Consider the following 20,602-nt stretch of genomic DNA (forward strand, 5'->3'; position numbering starts at 1 on the left):
TTCTCCGTTTAATTTTACATATTCAGGATTATTTTGTTGCCCCCTCTTGTTTTGTTGGGTCCCCGCCCTCACCCCCACCCCCACTCCATCTGTTAACTCAGTGCCCAGCCTAAACAGGTGCTGGGTGCACCTGACTCCCATGAAGTGACTGCCACCCGCTCACCTGCGCTGGTGAGTCAAGTGCAAGAGACTAATCAGCCATCTAGGCCAGCTCCGGAGGGACCTCTGCCCTGGTGTCAATCCCTGAGGCCTGACCAGAGGAGGTGAGCCCCTCCCCACATGCACAGCCCCAGCCGTCCTGGGTAATCGCTTCTGTGATGGGGCAGGCCTGTCGGGTCACAAAGGCGACAGCTGCGCCCCAGGGCCGGAGAGGCCGCAGCCAGAGGAGCAGCCGCCTTAATTTATTTATAGATGCGCTGGCTCTTTATGTGGCCTAGTTAAGGACGCCTTTCCATAAATACATAGAAACGGATGTTATTCTAGAACCCACCAATAATAGGCACAGCTGTAGAGACTGCTGCTGGATTAACAGCCCCACCTTCCTCTCGGCACACTCCCCCCCACCCCCACCAAAATAGAAAATAAAGTTAAAAATGCACGTGGGATTTTTTCAAGTGCTTGTATGCAAGAGGGAAATTCTGTCAACAATGAGATGTTTCTTTAAGCGCAAAGGCAGAATTTCTTAGGAAACAGAAAATTACGAGGTAAGGCTCACCTTGCCAAGCAAAGACAGCTTTCACCTTCCCCCTCCCTGGATGGTGATACCCGGGCCTCTTGCTTTCATCCATCCCGATAAGCTTCTCTTTAACCCAGACATAATCCTCTTGTTCTAGAGGCCACGTGCAGTTTATTTCTTTGCAAAAATATGATTTGCCAAATGCAATTCTGGCCCTTTCCTTGATGATCAGTTGTTTGGGGCACTGGACCAATGAGGGCTTTTTGGAGTCAAGGGGCTGAGAAAGAATGAAATCATTATGGCATCATGAACGAGTCCTCAGCCCTTATGCCTTCGTTATTTATCCCAGTTCGTTCTACAGACCCTTAATTCTATTACCCAGCTGTAATTTGGCTCTGTGTCTCTACAGCATTCTTTCCTTTCTTCTGCCCCCTTTCTCTTTAATCGATTGATTCATCTGTAATTGGATTTTCTCTGGCTCTTACCAGCTATTAAAAGTAGCTTCGTGTGGGTATGTGAGTGAGTGTGCTTTCTAAGTAGGCCACACTTTCGAATGCCTTGCGATCCTAAATCTTCTTCGGGTTTCTTAGTATGAAGTCAATTCCCTAGTTCCTTTTGAGCCAGCAGGGAGTAGCAGAGAATACAAGGCTTGGAAGCCTGACAAAATGATACTGTGTTTGGTTTTGCTTTGTTTTGTTTTGTGGGAGACTGACATTTATTGAGCTCCTACTATGTCCCAGGTGTTCTCTCAAGCACTTTGCAAGCATTACTAACTCTCACCACATCCTTTGTAAGGCAGGTACTGCTATTACTCCATTTTGGAGTAATGGATGGAGACAGACGGAGGTTAAATAACTGGCCCCAAGCTATACAACGAGCTAATGGCAGAGCTCTTGATCACGATGAAATTTTCCTAAACTCTGTCTCTTCCTATCCATGTAAGTTTCGGCATGGCTTATTTTTTCTGCCTCAGTTTCCACATCTGCAAAATGAGTAAGAGTCGGTATCCCTCGCAAGATGATTTTTAGAACGTACTGAGAAGAGAGTGCCTGACTCACTGGGGCTCACACACACAGGAGATTCCAGTGATCCCTGTGCGATGGAGGAGACCAAGAAGTAAATAAAGGAGCCCTGTGAGCATGGACAGCAGAAAATGACCGCTGTCCCCTGAGGCCTGCTCACTACACTGTCTCAATCTCTGCTTTGGACAAACAACCAGAAACCAAGCGGATCATTTTGTAAAATCACAATAAAGATTCTGTTGCTGGGGGCACCTGGGTGGCTCAGTTGGTAAAATGTCAGACTCTTGCCTTAGGCTCAGGTCATTATCTCAGGGTTTGTGAGATCGAGCCTAACCCTGGCTGTGTGCTAATAGCACAGAGTCTGCCTGGGATCCTCTCTCTTCCTTTCTCTTTGCCCCTTCCCTGCTTTCTCTCTCTCTCTCTCTCTCTCTCTCTCTCTCTGTCTGTCTCAAAAGTAAATAACTTGGGGTGCCTGGGTGACTCAGTCAGTTAAGCATCCAACTTTGGCTTAGGTCATGATTTCGTGGTTTGTGGGTTCAAGCCCTGCATCAGGTTCTGTCCTGACAGCTCAGAGCCTGGAGCCTGTTTCAGATTCTGTGTCTCCCTCTCTCTCTGCCCCCACCCCCCACTTGTGCCCTGTCTCTCTCTGTCTCAAAAATAAATAAACTATTTTTAAAAATTTTTAAAAAGTAAATAAGAAAAGAAAAGAAAAAAGATTCCATTGCTGGTAAGCAGTGTGACTTTAGATAAGCATTTCCTCTTTCTAGACATCTGTTTTCCCAGATGTAAAATGATGGGGTAGACTTGGCTCACCACCACCACCTCTTCAGCAGTGACCTCAGGGGACAGGCTCAGTGCTGTCACCTCAAGGCTGGGCCAGCTCTTCCATGGCAGTCATGAAACCCTTGAGCATTTATCATTTTCATTTCATATAATTATTTAACTATCACCACAAATGCATACAGCCAATACTCTTATCCCCATTACACAAATGGGGAAACTGAGCCACTGGGTGGTTGACTAACTTACCCAAGGCGGCATGGTATATTCCAGAACAAAGACTCAAACCACACTCTCTCCATGAAGCCATAGAGAACCACCCCCCCTCCCAAGTTGTTCCTAGGTGTATGATCTCAGGGAAGATCTGCAGAACGTGGCTTTGTTATTGAGACAAGGTGGGGCAGGGCGCAGGGAGGGAGTGAGTCAGGCACTGGCAAGGGCTAAATTACTGAGGAACAATGGAACGGCCAAATTGTCTCCAGAATAACTTATTGTTTGACCATCATTTCGGTAAGTGGTGTAATACTTCTGACCTCCATTTCTTAAACAGTCCCAGGGATGATTTCATAAGGTTGTTGAATGAAATAATGCATATGAAACACAACACCACACCTGGTCCTCAAAGACTTGTGACTTCCTAATTCATGGGAGTTATTACAATAATTATTATTGTTATGAGAATAAATTTTGAACGTTTAAGTATGGTCCACATATGCAAACATATGTATGCAAGGTTTTTAAAAGATAGTTGCCAAATTGATTTTATATCAGGTTAAGGTCTATTGTTTTTAAGTCAAATTTTATTTTATTTTATTTTATTTTATTTTATTTTATTTAAGTTTATTTATTTTGAGAGAGAGAGAGAGTGCCGGAGGGGCAAGAGAGAGGGAGACAGGAATCCCAAGCAGACTCTGTGCTGCCATTACGGAGTCCAATGCGGGGCTCAAACTCACAAACCATGAGATCATGACCTGAGCTGAAATCAAGAGTCAGACGCTTAACCAACCCTGCCACCCAGGTGCCCCTAAAGTCAAATTTTAAAAATCCCTTCTAGAAACTAAGAACAGAAATGGTTCCAGCCCATACCCTTCTGCCTGCCCCTCTTTCTCCTGGGTTCTAATACTGCTCAGAGAGACACAAAACAAGGCACAACTTTGTCACTTAAGGAGGGGGAGTCAGGAATTAACCGCCACTGTGAAACTGCAGAGTAACATAATTTCACAACTTCCAACATCTGGCAAACTCCACAGACAGTATTTGCAAAAGCAGTTTTGCAATGACCACACTCGGGAAATCCCCAAAGAATGTTTATAAATACTGCAGATTTAAAGATTTAATTCTAAATTTTCCTGAAACCACATCATCCAAAAATGTAACACTCCTTTTCAAATTAAAATAGCATGTGTATAACTCTAACACAGCTCGGAAATATAACTTAATCGGACCAAAATTTCCAGACTGATCATAACAGTATTGTTTGAAGTCATACATAGTTGTAAGCAATTTACAAATCCAAGGACGAGGAATCAGTTCAATAATTCATGTCATCTCAACAGTACTGGTTACTACCGGCCAGGGGCTAGAGGAAGGAGGTAACAGGGAGTCCCTGCAAATGGATAACGAGATTTCCTCTGGGGGTGATGGAAGCATCCTTGAATTACAAACTGTTATGATTTCCCAAACTTGTCTCTAAAAACCATTCAATTCTATACGTGAAAAGGGTGAATTTTATAGTATGTGAATTATCTCAATAAAAAAAAGATAATGGAAAAAGATGGGTAGAATTCTTTGTAAATAGAGTCAATATATGGATAGAAATCTGGAAAAAATATATTCTAGAACTCTACCTATTGACATAGACTAATGGACTATATCTACAGAATAAGATTCAAAATATCAAGTTGGGAGGAAAACAATCATGTCCCAAGTGACCACATGGCCTATTTTGATGAAAAAAATAATATCTGTGTCTAGAAGGATCTAGAAGAACATAGACCAAATCATTAACTGGTCATTTCTGGAATTATAGGTGGTTTTATTTCCTTTGGCCTCTTTAGTGGCATTATATATATATTTTTAATAAAGGGAGGAAAAAGAAGAAACCAAATCCGGGAGAGTGCGTAGGATAAATGACAGATGGAAACGTTTTACTTTAGACCTTCAACTAACCCAAAGTAAAGAAGCTTCAACAGCGCGTTGGTTTCCGGCGAAGTCCACAATATGTGCTGTGTCAGAAAACAGCCATGGAGTGCCAGCAACACAGTGACAAACAAACAAGGCTTCAGTGTTTATCAGTCGACCGCCCTCCCCCACCTCGTCCATTTTGATTTACAAAATGCAGGGACTATTCTGATCGAAGTTACAAGCAGAGCCAACCTCACTCACCGACTGCATTTTGCAAAACATAACTGTGTTTCGTTCATTATCACAGAGACCCTATTCGGCCTGTTATGAGTGATTTCTAACTTGGTCGGTTCTATCTTACTGACATCAGGTACTATTTAGAAGGACGGGGGAAGAAAACTGTTTTCAAAATGCCTACTATATATCCGGCGCATTTAAGGCAATATTGACCGTGATTTTTACTTAACCCCAACATGTACCCATGAGGGTAGAGGCGTGGCCTCCACTGTCAGAGGCACGAGAGGCCTGTTACCAGCCTGAGGCTGCCCAGCAGGTGGGTGGCTAAACAGGGTCAGAATGCCTATGTGTCCGACCCCCAAGAACCATGTTCTGATCCTCTACAACCCTCCCCTGCTCTTGGCCCCACGACGTCCTGGTAGCTCACTAATTATCCAACTGGAAACATAGATTTCTGGAAGGCTTCTTTGAAATAAAATTGATCAGCTGCCAAATCACTCACTTACAAAATTGCTAGCGCTCAGCCCTGACCTCCTCATTGAGGACGAAGCCCCTGCCTCCCCCGAGCACACACACTGTGCTGGAAACATCATGTGGAGGGGGAAGGAAGGCAGGGGAGTGAGGGAAGCAAGCCTTTCTCTCTGGCCTGACTCCACCCATCAAGGGCTCCCCTGGCCCCAGCCCTGCAGCTGGTGCCATTACTGCTTCCACCCCAGCTAATTATAGTCACTGATTACCTAACAGCAAGCGCTACTGTCACCTGCTTTGGCCTGACGGATTATGCCATCTGGGCCACGTGGCCAGGGTCCGAGAGCCACCAGAGGTCACAGAGAGGGGCAAATGGCTCTGAATGGGAAGAAATGTGTTTACAGCCCTAACAGCTGACTGGGCCATTAAAGGGGCTTTAGCTGTGTGTTCCCAGCTGAAACCCCTCTCCAGGGGCCTCGCTATTAGCTAATGGGATGTGGCTGCATATATCGCTCTGGTTCCAAATGTGGGCATGCTAGGGGACTGGCTGCACGCTCTCCTAAAAAGGAAAAGGAAACGGACTTAGGAGAGACCTGGGGGCTCACAGTTGTTTGGGGTCCTTGTTGAACGGGCGTCAGAACATGCCTGCAGAGGCAATGCTCCATGACCGGCAGGGTTCAAATACGTTTTCCACTTCCTGTGCTCATGAAATTAACACATGTATAAAACACATTTTATGACATTAAATAAACCTTGTAAGGCAACTTCCATTTCATTAAGAGCTTCATGTCCTTCGCAGCGGTGCCTGTATCTCAAACTTGAATGTGCTTGTGTATGACCTGGGAATCTCATCACCTTGCAGATTCTGAATCTGTGAATTGGGGTCAGGGGGAGGGGAGAGGGAGAGTTCAGATTCTGTATTTCTAAAGAGTGTCTGGAAGATTACTGATGCCACTGGTCTGTGGATGATGCTTTGAGTAGCAAGAAACTAGTTAGTTACTGAATGAAATTAAATTACCGAAGTAACAGTACACCGAAAACCTATAAAATGGTATTTCTCCAACTGTATTACAGACCACGAGTCAGCTAAGGAGGCTGCCTCAGCTCCAACAGGTTCTCAGTGGAGTAAATTCAGGAATCACCACATACTCTGCATACCCCTGGGAATGCCCAATACATCATTAGCATATTGGAGCTGAGGAAGCCTGCAGTGATCTGTTCCACTTTAGATGTGAACAGTTTGCATTCAACTAAAAGTTTGGTGCTTTATGCCCTAGTTTTTGTTGCAACCCTCACTGAAGAGTCTCTATTATCCTGATTGCTTAACCTGTCCATAACTGTCGTGATTTGAAAAATGCCTTCTCAGCATACAGAGTTATTCACATGAAACACACAAGCAAGAAAGGCTTGAAGACTGAGAAGCACTGATTGTATGAGGTACTGTCATGAAATGCAGGCACTGTGGTGGTTTCTTCTGACACCTTTTGAGCCCAGTGACCACAGCTCGCCTGGCTTCCCCCCCTTCCAGTGTGATAAAAAGTAGAAATGGATGAGGAAATATTGAAGAAGTGCCCAGGAGGTGGGACCATGATGACTGCACAGGGGTATAGATCTGGAGGCCTGATAACAGAGGCCAGTACGACTACTACAAAAATAGAGCTTCAAGACTGATTTGCTTAAAATTTTCCTTTAAAAAAAAAAAAGCAGTTTACCAAACCCTTTCTAAACACATTTTTATTTAACATCATAAAATGCTCACTGTAGAATATAAATAAAAACTAAAAGGCATCAAAGTGGAAGACACAATGTAACCACAACTTGTGTGTGTGTGTGTGTGTGTGTGTGCGTGTGTGCGCGCGCGAATGTATATGTACGGGTGTGTGTGTGTATACACATGTGTGAGTATGTGTGTGTAGGTAACTGTACACATGATTTTGAAGAAGGAGAGAGAATCATCAAGAATGTTTGCTTTGGAATCAAGCAACATTAGGCTCAAACTGCAACTGATCCAAGTTTCTTAACCTTTGGTTTGTATCTTCTGTGAGATGAGGCTGACAATTACCACCTCAGGCTTATGTGAGAATTAAATAAGATAATGTCTGGCAAGCACTTAGCACATGGCCTGGCTCAAATTTAAACACTCACCAAATGGGAACCATGATTGTATTAATATAGAAAGAGGGTGGCAGAAAATACACAAAATGTTAATAGTGGTTCATCTCTGGGTGATGAGTTAGAAGTGAATTTTATTTTCTTCTTTGTACATTCAGAATTATTCAAAATGATTCAAAGAACACCATTATAATTAAAAAAAGATTATTAAACAAACCTTATAAAGTAAAATTCTAATTGTAGTTTTCTCTGGTTGATAAATGTGGGTCATTTTTATTTCCTTCCTTATACTTTTGATTTCTGAAAGTGTCCACAACTCACTAGTTTTAACAGATATTGAATACAAAAGCCATGCCCATCTCTTTTGGACATTTTGGGAAAATACAAAAAACTCTGAAAAGAAAGCAAAATCACTTGTAGTGTGATTTCTCTGTTTTTATTACTCTTTGTTTAAATGTATAAAGTAGATATTCACACCTAAATGAATGGTCCCCTAGAATTGTGCAGTGCACAACATGGACAACCATATTCATGGTCCTTGAAATAGCACCCCCCCCCATACATTTCTCAACCCACTCCCTGGAAGTCACTGATATGAATTCTTCCAGTATATGTATAACACCCATATATATATAGGTGTACACACTCATACACACACATATATGTGTGTGTGCATACATGCTCATATAATTAGGTAAAAATATATCTATAAGAAAATTCAAGAAAGATTTTAGAGGCCATTTAAATATAATAGATCTCATTAGTCCCCCAAGATCAAGTCGAGGAGGGAAGCACCTTCCCCACATTTTCCAAGTGTAAACTCACTTAAGCAGATATGCTTTAAGCATCTCTGCTATTCCAGGACCTAAGCTATTTACTAAGGAAACAAAAATGAGGAAGACACAAGCTCTCTGGCCTCAGCGAGCCTCTAGGCTATCATGAAAATGCACATACAGTAGTCCCATCTTACTGGAAGTTTCAGTGACCTGCAGTCAACTGCTATCAGATAGCAGATGATCCTCCTGACATCATTAACGTAAGAAGGTCGGGAGCAGCCACGTCATAGGGCCTGCAAAATTCACCCCCCTTCATCTCATCACGCATGGAATTTTATCATCTCACATCATCACTAGAAGAAGGGTGAGAACAGTAAGATATTTGGAAATGGAGACCACATTCACCTAACTTTTATTACAGTATATCATTATAACTGTTGTATTTGATTGTTGGTTATTGTGGTTAGTCTCTTACTGCACCTCATTTGTAAATTAAACTATCATAGGTCTGTATGCACAGGACAAAACACGGTATATGTAAGGTTTAGGGCTACCCATGGTTTCAGGCATCCACTGGGAGTCTTGGAATGCATCCCCACTGGATATGGGGGACTCCTGAATTAGATATGTGTTCTCCGTCATGTAGCAAATATAATAATGGAAGCCAATAAGAGGTCCAGGGGCAGTAAGGAAGAAATAGTGAACCCCTTCTTCTGCAGTGACTCTGGAAGCCCTCCTGGGGAAGAATGCATCTCACCTGTATCTAAAAGTCTACAGACTTGGGTTCCTTGCACACCCACACAATCTCACGCTCCCCACCTTTCATCATGTCCAGGCAAGTGTCTGGTCTTGGGCTGGAATATGTTCCCACGCTTCTACTCCTAGGTCAACCCTACTCATCTTTCAAAACTTAACCAGGAGGAACCTCCTGGAAGGCATCCCTAAGTACCCAGCATGGGGAAGGCCCCCCTTTTCACTGCACGTGTGTCTTTATCAGACACTTACCTAAATGACTCACGAGACTGGAAGTCAGCATTTTGCCCTATTTATCTTTGAGCGTTGGGGAAGGACTGAACGCCACACCCAGTACACAGCACCCAATAAATGTCTTCTAAAAAAAACCAACAACAGCACTAGGGTATAGTGCTACATCAGGCCCATAACACAGATGGCTTTTGATAGCATAAAGAGCACACATATGGGAAGAAGAAAAGCGTTCCTCTGACCTGCATAATTAGAAAAGAGGCTTCCTCTGGGAACACGCAGTTCTGCAGGCTGCAGCTTAGCACACAGACAGGACCTTTGTGCTCCTTAAGAACGAAGTCCTCCAGGCTCAAGCAGCTCTGAACAAGCAGAGCAGAGGCAGGAATCCAGCGCCGACCCATTCAGCAGGGTGGCCTTGGTTGGGCCTGAGAGGTGCTGACCAGGAGAGCCCTGCGGACACATGGATGAAGAAGATACATTTCCTCCCAAGGAGCCGACAGTCTGTGCAATTCAACAATCAAGTAAACCTGCATAGTGAGTGGCTGCTTATAAAACGTTGAATAAATAAGTGAATGAATGCATGTTTAAAAAAAATGATGAATTTTCTGAGACTGATTCTGATTGTATTCGGTTAGGTCCTACTATGCATTTGCTCTAAGGTCCACTTGGGTCAAGTCCTCCTACAGGGGGATCTAATTCCTTTTCTTCCTGGCTAAAGGCTATGGAACCTCTGACTTGTTTTGAACAGATGGAATGTTCTGGTGCAAAGGACCTGAAGAGCAGATCAGCATAGAGAGGGCTCTGTAAGGTGTCATTATGTAAACCGACTCACTGCCCCAGGTGGCCAGGTTACTCAGCAGATGCCCTTTGTCTCCCGCTTGCTTTCTTTCATAAGGCCTTTATTATACATGCACACCATTTAAACTTGGGCAGAAGGGGTGACTAGTGGCAGGCTCTCACCCTAGTGTTACCCAAAGCCTGCGCAATTGGTAGGCGCTCCAAATGTCCTGGAAAAGTATTTCCATGCTACTAAAACTCTTGTTTGATTGAGGGGTTAGATGAGCCAGTCGTCAGGTGTGACAAATTTGGAAAAAGCCCGGTAAGCTGCAAGAGCTGTCTGAGACTAGCCCACCAGCAGGGCAGGGCCTGGTCTGAGGCCTAGGGCTCTCGACCCCAACAGAGAGCTCTTTAAGTGCCACACACAGGCCCCTGGCCACCCAGGGTGTGACCGAAAAGTGCCTCTGAGGTCCCCAGACATCGGTATCAGCAGAATCAGTAATGTCATGAAAATGTAAATTATAGCCCAGGTGGCTTTAAATACCCACGGGACCAGGCCTTTGCTTTGCAATTACAGAGCCCCGGCTCTTGTCAGAATTGTTGCAAAAGCATCCTCACTGGGTGTTCCAGACATGCTCCTTCCCCCTGTTCACCTGCCCTGAATTATGTATTGTTTCCCCCCAAAAAACAACGCGGATCAGCCCAGCTCTTTGCTGGAAGGTGATCAGTATCTCTCAGACGGTACACCAAATGCAGCCCCAGCTTCTCAGCCCAGCTTTGGGGAGCCTTTTGAAACTGCCCTGTCCCCACATTCCTGGCCCGTTCCACATTTCCCCAACCTGCCTCTCCCCAGATTCTCTGCTTTGGCCAGAGGGACCCCTTCTCTGCTCTACCCTCAATATACCTGGGGCCTTCCCCTCTGCAAGCTCTACTCTGGTGAGGCTCAGAACAGCCTCTCTCACTCTCTCCACTCCTCAAGTCTTCTTTATCCTCTGAAATGTAACAATAAATCCTTCTTGGAGCCTTGCAATTCAAAGTTCTATGCTGTTTCTGACTTCTTAAAGCACGCTTGAAATCTCCTCGGGTGGGACACTTAGCAGATCTCTCATAGACAGTTGCTTATCTCTCTGGACACAGTCACGTCTCAGCTAGAAGTAAGTTATTTCCACCTGAGAATCACATCTTTGACAGAACATGGTGGGCAAAATCTCAGGCCCCGGAGTCAAAGGCCTGCTTCTAACCCTTTAACTGCCTTTAACTGTCTGGCCAGGAACTAATTTCCTTTCCTTTCCAGATGTCAGGTTTCTCGTCTGTAAAGGGGGATAATACTATCACTTGGGGTTGCTATACGGTCAATTAAGAATCCAGGGCTCTAGGGTGGCTCAGTCTGTTAATCCATCAACTCTTGATTTCAGCTCAGGTCATGATCTCATTGGTTTGTGTGTTCAAGTCCCACATCGGGGTCTGAGCTGACAGTCCAGAGCCTGCTTTGGAGTCTGTCTCCCTCTCTCTTTCTCTCTGCTCCTCCCCATTCATCCTCTCTCAAAACAAATAAATAAACTTAAAAAAAGAATGCAGATTGAGTAAGAGAAAGTAATGGCATAGCAAATGCTCAATAAATAGCAGTTATTCTTATCATGTGAGAGGGTGGGATGTATTCAGGGAATTACTGTGGCTCGCTGGCTGGTGCAGCTTCCTCTATGGGGGGGGGAGAATGGGTGAGGATGTGGTTGGAGAGTTAAGCCAGGTTCAGGCAATGAAAGGCCCCCTATGCCTCACAAAGGAGTTTGGACTTCTTCAGAGGACAAGAGTGCTCAGGGAATGGTTTTAAGCAGGGGAAGGACTGATTTGATTTACATCTTAAAGGGTTCCTTGGCTCCCGTGGGGAGGATGGTGCAGAGATGAGGTCAAGTCAGAAAAATACATTAGAAGGCCAATAAAGTCATGCTGCTGAGACGAATGAATCGCAGTCCCTGACTTCTGGGAGCCTGTGGTCTACTGAGGGGAGACAGAGAGATAACTAGGGCAGTAAATGGAAAACGATGGGGAAAGGCATGTGGACCACTTGGAAGCAAGGAGAGAGAATCGGCATCTGCACCTAACAGGAAGAGCCACTCCAGGAAGGTTTTAGGGAGAACATGACCTGTGGGGGCCCCATCTTTCCTGAAGGATCCCTTATGCTCTCTTTGGGTTGACCTGGATATAAATGCTACTGGATATAAATTCTACTATGGTCCGTTGTTCCCAGGACAGGACCCCCCAACGTGTATAATGGATGAGAACAGGAGATGGTGAAGATCCCTTCCAAGAATAAGATTCAAAGACTAAAAATCTCTAAATTTCATGTTCATCCTAATGCTTTGAACTTTTAGTTTCCCCTTTGTGCTGTCATGTCAGTATTTTGCATTTTGGAGGGGAATTATTTGAGAGGGACAATCAATGCTTTTCTGTTTTATCTACCTATCGGTCGACCTATCTATTTTTTTAAAGATTCCCGGAGGAAAAAAAATTAGAGGAAAACAGGAGCTCTGAAATGAACTAGAATTTAATGTCATTCCATTAACATTTCAGAAAATGCCAGCAGAAGCTTGAGGAGATAATTACATACAAGGGAAGCAAATTGGGTGTGTATGCCACAGGTCTACTAGAAAGTGTTTCAAAGTGGATCGTGTCACCAAAAACTATTTGTTCTCAACAAGTTTGAACTAAAATAATATTTACATTTGGACGAATGGTTTCTAATTGGGTTATCCATTAGCGATGGGAGAAAATGAGAAAATGAAACCTAATTTGCAAGCCTCAGACAGGAAGGCAGTGATTAGTTGTGGAAGATGAGCAAAGGCACAGTTCCTGAGCCCTATCTGCCTTCAGCTGTGCCAGAAATGGGTGGTGTAGCCAGGGATGAAGCCAGCAGTGCCCAGAGTGCCAATGAAAACTCACTCTTTCATAGAACTTTACAAAGCTCTTTCCCACACATGATCTTCTTTGATCTCACCACCGCCCTGAGAATAGATGGGGCAAGTGCTGTTGTTTGTCCTCATTTACAGCTGAGACCAGGAAGATTCAGGTGACTCACCCAAGGTCACAGAATCAGGGAAGGAAGGGGCCACAATTCAGGCAAGCTCTTCTGACCCTCAATCCCATGTTCTGGCCACCCTGCCTCTCAAAAACCTTCTAAGAGTGACAGCTCAGAGTAAGACCCATGACAATGAGGTATACATGTGGCCAATATACTAATGGGTATAAATCAATTGCACAGTAATGCCCTGACCCACGGCTGCTGAGATGGTGGAGACAGGGCTACCCCTGGTGAGGCCCAGCAGGGCAGCTCTTCTCAGCTCAGACTCAAATCTTCCAGAGCTGAACGTGCTCCTTTAGGCAGGGAGACCCAGAGAAATGACTATAATGAGTAGAACCCTGCATGAGACCGACTGGAAGCAGAGTCACCAGGAGAGTTTAACTGATGAAGGCTTGGTAGAGAAGTATAATTCTTGGAAGAAGTACATAAAACAACACTTGGTTAGCATTAAAGGATGCAAAGCGAGAAGCAGCCACCCCACTCAGGTTAGGAAACATGTGAGGTCAGGGTGAGACACACAGACCAGAGACAAAGCTTTTCCCACTGCCCTAGTGACAAGGGCGTCCACTGGTCCATCTGAGGAGAAAACTAGAAATGGCATCAGACCCACCAACACTTTCAAGGCTTCCTCAAAGGACCTGGGGATAAAATGTAAATTTCCTAAGAGGATTCAAAACACCCCATGAGGTCCCACCCTTGCTTACCTCTCTAGCCGCATCTCTCATCACACTCCACCCCCATGTATATACCCACAAGCAGCCCACACAGTCACTCTAGCTATCCAAACACTTACTCTTTCTCTTTCTTTGCCACAGCATGCTCTCTCTTGCTTCTAGACTTTGATCCAGGCTGTTCTTTGTATCAGCTTCATTTCCTCCTTCCTATCCCAACTGCTTAGCTCCTACTCATTGTTTGGGTGTCAGCCTACAGGTCACTTCTCTCCATCACCTCTACCATTGTGAGGCCAAGTTTGCCTGCCATGCTCGCCCATATCAGTCTGTACTTCCTGAACCCTCCCTGTAACTGCTCTATTCATATTCCAACCTCACTACCCAGCAATTATTTGATAGAAGCAGGAATTGCTTGCATGCTCACTATGGTAACCCCAAGCCAAGCACATTTGTCGAATGATGGGATAGATTAATCCTTTAATTAATTTAGCTGGTGGTAAAATCTAGTAAACAAAAAGCATTTCTCCTTTACAGATGGTAAGGATAGCTGCTCTCAGCTCTACAAAGATCCAGCTGGACAACCCCACCATGTCATGTTACATAAGCACCTGAACAGACCATTAGAGTCAAGATTCTGCTGAAAACGTGAGCAAGAGAGATGTTTACACAATTCTGACTTAAGAAGGCTTATTTCTGTCTGGGTGTGATCCAAGTTACTGAGGGCTTTAAATAATTGGGAAAGACATTATCTTTGGAAACTAAAATCCAACCCCTGTCCCCTGGTTCCTGCCAAATATCTCCCATAACCCACATTAAGTGGATTACTCTGTCCTTAATCACATACTAAATGCCTGCATCTGTGGTTGGCATCAGTGGTTATGAAGCAGCTGCAATCACCACATATATGTCCTGTTATTACAGCAGGAGAAATATTGGGTAAGGAGCTCCAAGTGGTGAATGAGACTAAGATCTTCCTCCCCACATCCCTCCCTTCCTTCCTCTCTTCCTTCCCTCCCTCCTTCCTTACCTCCCTCCCTCCCTCCTTCCTTCCTCCCTCCCTCCCTCCCTTCCTTCCTTCCTTCCTTCCTTCCTTCCTTCCTTCCTTCCTTCCTTCCACTCTAGTTAAGGGTCAATTATTTTCTAGGTATTAAACAGAGATAAATAAGACACATTCCCTTCTTCAGAGGACTTCTCCAGAAAAAAGAAGGTGTTTGGAGAACAAAAACCCCCTTAAAACTGTTTACTCTTTGCTTCTTAAGCTTTAATATGTATTTAAAACCACCTCGGGATCATGTAGAAAGAGAAGATGGGTGGTGCCCAAGATTCTGCATTTCTAATAAGCTCCTGAGTGACACTATTGCTGCTGTTCTGGAGAGCACACTTTGGGGAGACAGCATCACAATATGATCTATACGGAGACAATCATTACATCCCCGTTACCTAATTTCATTCTTACAAAAATTCTGGGAATAGTTAGGGAAGGTACATTACGACCTTTTCACAAATCATTGAGTCTAGAATAAATAAGCTATTTTTTCCCAATGATATCACCTATAAGACCAGGATGTATTTATTCATACCCAAAACCTCAAATCACCAATGGTATCATTGCTCTACTTCTCACACCCTTAGCTGCTGGCCACAGCCATGATGCTCTTCTACCTCTGGACACAGACCTGGCATCCACCTGGTAGCCTCCTTGTCTCAAGATGGCATACTGGTAGCCATAGCCCTCTCCTCTGTGATTGGTCTTGGCTGACCTTCACTGGTTTGGTGACTCCCAGGACAATGGACAGAGGACCACAGGAAGCAGAGTAAGAAGGAATGTATGTATTTTCCAGGAAGCACCTAACACCTCTAGATCTCAGAAGGGTCTTTGATCACCTGTCATCTCCTCCACACTTCTACTGTTTCTCTACTCAAGTTACCTGCAGATGACAAGCCACTAAAGTGTTGATGAGCACCTACCATAAGTAGGACTCTGCACAGGTGTCTTTTCTGAATCATCTCATTCAATAGGTGTAGAGTGGGTTAAGGTCATCACTCATGCATGCATTCATTCAACACTAGTTGAGGGCCACCTATGTCCTAGGCATGGACTAGAGATAAATATAAATAAGACATATTCCTTCCTTTCAAAGGATACTCAGAGAAGGTGAGTGACACAGGAAACTTGCCCAGCTTGGAAGTCTACAGCAGGAGCAGGAAGCCACTATCTTCCCAGACTAAACTCATCATTTTTTCCATCCCAGTGAACTCGTGAGACCAGCAAACTTCATCATCTGAGGAACCTGTTAATAATGCTGAGATGATGATTCAGTAAGTCTGCAAGAGGCCCAATTATCCACATTCTCACAGTCACACCAAAGGATTCTGGTTCAAGCAAACTTCAGAGCACACTTTGAGGACAATAACTTCATACTGACTGTGGAAGTCAGACAGGGGCACTACCTGTCTAAAGGTCTCTCTGGGAATCTGCTTCATGCAGAGACAACACATCCCCTTACCTTGGAAAGACTGAGTTGGTTGGAAAGAGGAGCTCAGTTGTGGCATCCAACCAAATTTGGAAGCAATGTAATGAGTGTTACATCCAAGGCCAGGAATGCAGCCCTGCTAGGAGGCTGCACGGCTAGCAGGGTGTGTGTGGGTGGGGCAGCTTGTAAGTACCACCTCCACACTGCTCACATCACATCATGTTATTATGATTGATGTTTCTCCATGCCAGTGCCCTGCCATGTGATTATCGCTTTATAGTTCACAGCCCCACAATCTTAAGCAATGGTCACTTGGGGCCTTAGTTTGGCAGATGCCCTAGATAACCACTGAGCAGTGGGGGGAGGGGGGGTGTTAACCCTGGGCTCCTGGACTCTAGGGGTAATCAGCTGTAGCCACCAAGTTGGACACTTCAGATGAGCACAATGAGTCCCTGTTGACAGATGAGCTGAGCCCAGCTCAACAGACTGAAGACAACTGAGATGGTGAGAAGAACACTGGGCTAAGAGCTGACCTAACCATTAACTGATTGCAGGAGACTCAGCAAATCAGAACCCCGTTCTGGGTCACAATGTCCTTGTGAGTAAAATACTTTCAGCTCTGGTTTCCTGGAAGCCTTGATTTTGCTATAGGGAAAAGACACTTGCTCATCTCAACATGGTAAGTCGAAATCTACTCCTGACCCTCTTCTCATTACATCCTTCACTCCTAGAAGACCAGTCCACTCCCCAGAAAGCATCTGAGTCTCTCTAATCCCAAATATACAACTCCTTCTCTCTTTGCAGGGTTACTGGACCTATATCATAGAACCAAGAGGATCTGACTCAGGAAGGGAAATAAAATGGATATATCCCAACAGCTAGAGTCTGTAGCTTTTTAGCCTTTAGCTTGAGTCAGTACCACCACCTTCCAGACTCTGTAGTTTTTCTATTTTATTAAATTCTGGAAGATGGAGAGCCCCATAGGCCCTGGTAGAGTTGGATGCCTACTCCTGGCTCAGTCAGGTACAGCCAGGTGGGCAGGGTCACTAAACAGAAGCATGACCAGTTAGACTCCCCTGCCTGTGAAAGGTAATTCCCAGAGAAGGAGGAGGCCCTAACAGGGCTGGGTACAATGATACTTCCTGGGGGACCTGAGTCTTCTCAACTCATTTCCAATGTCTAGTGATGTTCTCTCCTTTCCTAGGCCCCCATGTCAAACACTGGGAGCTAGATTGCTGCAGGTTGCAAAACTCATAGCTGAACTGCACCAAGGGCACCAGACTCAATTCTCCACAATGCACCTACTAGCAGAATAATGTCATTCATTGTACCCCCGGAGGTCAGCCCTCACTTAGAGCTTATGAATTCTGGAGATGGGTACAACACTGGCTATGATCCACCCATCCCATTGCTCTGTTCCAGAAATCCTGTAGGGGAAGCTTTATGTAATGTTTATGATAGTGCAAAGGTCTGTTCTGGGTACTGGGGATAAAGATAAAGCCATACATACAAATCCCTACTTTCAAGACAGCCGTCAGAAGAGACACCAGGAAACAGGCAGCAACACAAGAAAACAGCACCATGTGCTTTCATACACCAAATACAGGAAGTTCAAGTTAGGAGAGACTCAGGTAAGTATTTCCAGGGAAGATGGTGCTTTCCTAAATTGTGTCTGAGAGGAGTAGAGGCTATCCAGAAGAAAGGGGGGCTGAGAGTATGAGGGAGGAGGAATAGGACATGAGAAGACTCAGAGGAATTCCGCAACTCAGCAAAGGAGGGCAAAATAATGTGTGAGGCAAGGAATCTAGTGAGGAAGAGGCTGGAGGGCTCAGCAGAGGCTAGACTGAGTTAGGCTGAGCCAACCAGCCTGAAATCTGCAAGGTGTGGAGAGGGGATGGGAATGAGAGTCAGAAGCCAGCAGGGAGGTGCCTGCATCATCCAGATGAGAGACGATAAAGATATGCTGCAAGGTACAATTTAAGCTAAGATCTAAGAGACAAGAAGGAACCAACCGCAGAAAGATCAGGAAGAAGAATATTCTAGCAAGAGAAACAATGTGAAGTCCCTGGGGAGGAAACATAAATAGCTTGTTGGAGGAATAGAAAGTGGGCTAGTGAGTGGCTGAAGACAGTGAGGGCAGTGAGGTCTGAGACACAGGCAGATGAAAGTCAACCCTATAAACTTGGGGAACGTGTCTGAATTTTCTTCACAAGGAAGAAGAATTTTAAACAAGCAACTCACATGGTCCTATTAATATTTATTTTTATAACTTCTTCTTATTGCGCAGACAGGGGCCTGAAGGGAGGCAAGCATCGAAGCAGAGAGAGCAGATGGGAGTCTACTTGCACACTCCAGGATAGAGTGAAGACAGCAGTCAAGGGGTAGATGGCCATGGGCAGACTAGTCCGAAGTTTTGGAAGAAGAGGCATTTCCTGAGGTGGAAAAAAACTGGCAAATTAATGAGGTTATCTGTGGGGGAGATGGAGGCATTCCAGAAACTCAATAGTTCCATTTTGAATGTGTTATGTTTGAGGTGCATTTTAGAGATCTAAGTGGAGCTGTCAAGTAGCAGATGGTTATAGAGGTTTCTCTTTGTGGCTAGAGACATACACCTGAGTGTCATTAGCATATACATGGCATTTGGACACATGGATGGGCCTGGACTAGATAAAGAAAGACAGAGAAGAAAAGGAGATCTCCAGCCAAATCTTGTGGCCTCTCACCATTTTAAGATAAAGAGGAGAAAATTGAGGAGCAATATCAGCTGTGAGATGGAAGGAAAGAGAAGATATAGTTTTAGGGAAGCCAGAGCAGGGTGGGAGTGCATCTTAAGAATGAAATGGTGGCCAAATCTGGCTACTTTTGCAGAGAGGGCAGGAAAAATGAGGACTGGAAAATTACTATTGGATTCACATCCTTAGCCCCTAGGACCATAACGACCACATAGTAGATACTTAATAAATAGGTGAATTAATTAACTGAAGAATCAAACCCAATGATAACAAGAACAGAACATTTTTTACCTCCAGGGTACAACTCTCACCCTCCTTCCTCTTTGACAGACATTAATAACCAATTACTTTTTCTTTTTCTTTAATCGAGACCCAGCCTTGGAATCTTTGTGCTCTAGGCATACCCTGTCAAGACATTGGAACTGTCAGGCAACTTGAAGCCTCTGTGCCCTTCCTGGCATTAACTGAAAAGTCAGGGCAGGACTTGCTTATTCAACAAGGGAGGAACCAGGGACTATCTGCAAAGGGCACTGCAGAGGGAATTCCTGCGTATACAAGGAAGAGCCAGGTGATCCCTAAGACCCTTTGAAGCATCCATGGTTCAGGTGACGGTTCTCCCTGCTCCAAGCATTCAGCCACCCAAGACATAAAGAGAAAAATCCAGCCCAGCCTGGGTTAATATGTGTGAACTAAACCTTTCTTAAAACTTCTCCTATGCATTTCTTTTCCCCTTATCTTTATTGGCCTCCTGAAATGCCTTATCTACAAAGGCATGATTCTGTTCTAAATCTCTGTCTATGAACACAATTACCATTTCTGCTTCTTCCACAAGGTAAAAATGAATCACGAGATGCAAGACATGAACTTAACTTATCCACCCAGCCATAGGCAGACTGGCTTCATCTCCAAATGATGCACTCCCCCACATAAAATAAAAGCAGACGGTTTTATTCTTCAGTCCAAAGCACTTAGCATTTCAGAGAGACATCTGCTGCAGACAAATCTTGGGTCTTTGGAGCTTTAATACTTTAAAATTTATTCCTCTTCACCACCTGGAGGCTCATGAGTCCATTTGTGGACTTTTCCACCTAATGCTGCCTTGCAAGCTAATGAGCAGTTGGTTCATAGACATGCAAGTTGCAATTCTTCTATTAAAACCCCTACATCCATATTGCAGCAGGAAGGGATGAGAATTAACCATCAGGAGCCTCTCAGCAACCCTCTGCCTTGTCTTACCTTTATGAATTGCTTCAACAAACAAGTACTAAGTGCCAGATCCTATGCTGTTTTCTAGAGTAAGATCTAGAGGCATAGTAAGGAATAAGAAATAGTTTCTCTTCCCATCTGGGGCCTGTGAATGGGCTTAAGAAGTTCTATGTATCTCTCTGAAGTGATCGGCAAAATGTCCTACATGTTATATATATGTATATATATGTGTATATGTGTATATATATATATATGTATATAATATAACATATAGGCCTCCTGAGTGGTCTATAATTTTCATGGGATTCTGAATTCAAAAATGTTTGAGATCAATTGGAATCTAAAGGTTTCTCTGACATCTCCCTTTCCTTCATCCCCAGTCACATCAGACCAATCACCAAGGCTTACCAGTTGCTCTGGATCTACCCCTTCTCTCCAAGCCTCCCAACATACTCCAAGCTTCCCTGGCCCAGTGACTGACTGA

General features: G+C 44.4%; 1 long non-coding RNA gene across 1 annotated transcript; it reads left to right on the forward strand.

The window, feature by feature from the left end:
• Nucleotides 1–9,484: 9,484 nt before the first annotated feature.
• LOC120237986 lies at nt 9,485–20,314 on the forward strand. Its single transcript, XR_005530109.1, has 5 exons — nt 9,485–9,713; nt 14,241–14,351; nt 15,339–15,532; nt 15,959–16,859; nt 19,283–20,314. It is a non-coding gene; the product is annotated as an uncharacterized LOC120237986 (long non-coding RNA).
• Nucleotides 20,315–20,602: the final 288 nt, after the last annotated feature.

Source organism: Hyaena hyaena, unplaced genomic scaffold, assembly GCF_003009895.1.
Source record: "Hyaena hyaena isolate Hyena2069 unplaced genomic scaffold, ASM300989v1 scaffold_195, whole genome shotgun sequence".
NCBI classification, from domain to species: Eukaryota; Metazoa; Chordata; class Mammalia; order Carnivora; family Hyaenidae; genus Hyaena; species Hyaena hyaena.